The sequence below is a fragment of the Salvelinus namaycush genome, chromosome 42 (genome assembly GCF_016432855.1).
Source record: "Salvelinus namaycush isolate Seneca chromosome 42, SaNama_1.0, whole genome shotgun sequence".
NCBI classification, from domain to species: Eukaryota; Metazoa; Chordata; class Actinopteri; order Salmoniformes; family Salmonidae; genus Salvelinus; species Salvelinus namaycush.
The window spans coordinates 18,583,075-18,586,031 of NC_052348.1; positions in this window are offsets into that span (position 1 = coordinate 18,583,075).

Genomic DNA, 2,957 nt, shown 5'->3' on the forward strand with positions numbered 1-2,957 from the left:
TTGTGGAGACAACTAACTGGTTCCCCATTAATCACGCCATCCCTTCACATGGTTTAGGAATAGGTAAAGACACATTCCCATAAGAAGACAATGTTCCATTCTGTCCTCCTCCCCTTCTGATATTCTGCATAGCACCAGATGGTTTAACAGATACATTCACATATGAAGACAAGCCTGACCTCTCCCCTCTCTGGGCCACAAGTGACTGAGCCCTAGCTGAGAAGGGATAAGTGCAACTGCCAACCCTACAGTCCAAAGGGAAACATTCTAATGACAAGTATCTCACATAAGCATATTATGAAAATAAAACATCTTATCTATGTTACCCAACTAATTCTGATTCCGCTGCCACACCTTCTCCCTCTTTTCCTCTCCCCCCTCTCTCTGTCTCTCTCTGTCTCCCTCTCTCCTTGTACCTCACTCTCCTCCATCTCCTTCTCTCTCCCTGATCTCCATCTCCCTCTCCCCCTCTCTCCCTCTCTCTCGCTCTCTTTACATATCTCCTTCTCCCTCTCTTCCTCTCTCTCCCCTCTCTCTGTCTCCCTCTCATTGTACCTCCCTCTCCCCCCTCTCTCTCTCCATCCCCCTCTCTCCCTAATCTCCATCTTCCTCTCTCCCCCTCTCTCTCTCTCCATCTCCCTCTCTCCCTAATCTCCATCTTCCTCTCTCCCCCTCTCCCCCTCTCTCCCTCTCTCGGTCTTTCTCTCCCTCTCTCAATTTCAATTGAAGGACTTTATTGGCATGGGAAACATTGCCAAAGCAAGTGAAATAGATAATAAACAAAGCTGAGAGAGAAATCTCTCACTCACTCTCCCTCTTTCTTTCTCTCTCTCCCTTTCTCTCCCTTTTTTCTTCTCCCCCTCTCTCCCTTGCTCTCTCTCCCCCCATCTCCCATCTCTCCCCATATCAATTCAATAAAAGGGCTTTATTGGCATGGGAAACATATGTTAACATTGCCAAAGCAAGTCAAGTAGTGAAATAAACAATAAAAATTAACAGTAAACATTACACTCACAAAAGTTCCAAAAGAATAGAGACATCAAATATCATATTATGTGCAAATAGTTAAAGTACCAAAGGGAAAATAAATAAATATGGGCAACAGGTCACAAATCTTGCTGCTGTAATGTCACACTGTGGTATTTCACCCAGTAGATATGGGAGTTTATAAAAATTGTGTTTGTTTTCAAATTCTTTGTGGATCTGTGTAATCTGAAGGAAATATGTGTCTCTAATATGGTCATACATTTGATAGGAGGTTAGAAAGTGCAGCTCAGTGGGTAGTGTGCACATAGCCTCTCTTCTCTTGAGAGCCAGGTCTGCCTCCGGAGGCCTTTCTCAATAGCAAGGCTATGCTCACAGAGTCTGTATATAGTGTAAGCTTTCCTTAAGTTTGGATCAGTCACAGTGGTCAAGTATTCTGCCACTGTGAACTCTCTGTTTAGTGCCAAATAGCATTCTATTTGCTCAGTTTTTTTGTAAATTCCTTCCAAATCAAATTTATTTATATAGACCTTCTTACATCAGCTGATATATCAAAGTGCTGTACAGAAACCCAGCCTAAAACCCAAAACAGCAAGCAATGCAGGTGTAGAAGCACGGTGGCTAGGAAAAACTCCCTAGAAAGGCCAAAACCTACGAAGAAACCTAGAGAGGAACCAGGCTATGAGGGGTGGCCAGTCCTCTTCTGGCTGTGCTGGGTGGAGATTATAACAGAACATGGCCAAGATGTTCAAATGCTCATAAATGACCAGCATGGTCAAATAATAGTAATCACAGTGAACAGGTCAGGGTTCCATAGCCGCAGGCAGAACAGTTGAAACTGGAGCAGCAGCACAGCCAGGTGGACTGGGGACAACAAGGAGTCATCATGCCAGGTAGTCCTGAGGCATGGTCCTAGGGCTCAGGTCCTCTAAGAGGGAGAAAGAATGAAAGAGAGAAAGAGAAAATTAGAGAGAGCATACTTAAATCCACATAGGACACCGGATAAGACAGGAGAAGTACTCCAGATATAACAGACTGATCATAGCCCCCCGACACAAACTACTGCAGCATAAATACTGGAGGCTGAGACAGGAGGGGTCAGGAGACACTGTGGCCCCATCCGATGATACCTGCCTGTCTACCTATCTACCTGTCTGTCTACCTGCATGTCTACCTGTCTACCTGTCTGTCTACCTGCCTGTCTACCGGTCTACCTGTCTGTCTACCTGCCTGTCTACCAGTCTACCTGTCTGTCTACAGCTACCAGTTATAGTACCCATCACTTCTCCTAACCTCCACGGTTACAGTAGCCATCACTTCTCCTAACCTCCATGGTTACAGTAGCCATCACTTCTCCTAACCTCCATGGTTACAATACCCATCACTTCTCCTAACCTCCATGGTTACAGTACACATCACCTCTTCTAACCTCCATTGTTACAGTACACATCACCTCTCCTAACCTCCATGGTTACAGTACACATCACATCTCCTAATCTCCATGGTTACAGTACACATTACCTCTCCTAATCTCTATGGTTGCAGTACACATCACCTCTTCTAATTACTATGGTTACAGTACACATCACCTCTCCTAACCTCCATGGTTACAGTACACATCACCTCTTCTAACCTCCATGGTTACAGTACACATCACCTCTCCTAACCGCCATGGTTACAATACACATCACCTCTCCTAATCTCCATGGTTACAGTACACATCACCTCTCCTAACCGCCATGGTTACAGTACACATTACCTCTCCTAACCTCCGTGGTTACAGTACACATTACCTCAACTAACCGCCATGGTTACAGTACACATTACCTCTCCTAACCTCCGTGGTTACAGTACACATTACCTCAACTAACCGCCATGGTTACAGTACACATTACCTCTCCTAACCTCCGTGGTTACAGTACACATCACCTCTCCTAACCTCCGTGGTGACTAATGTTTACACCAATCTGATC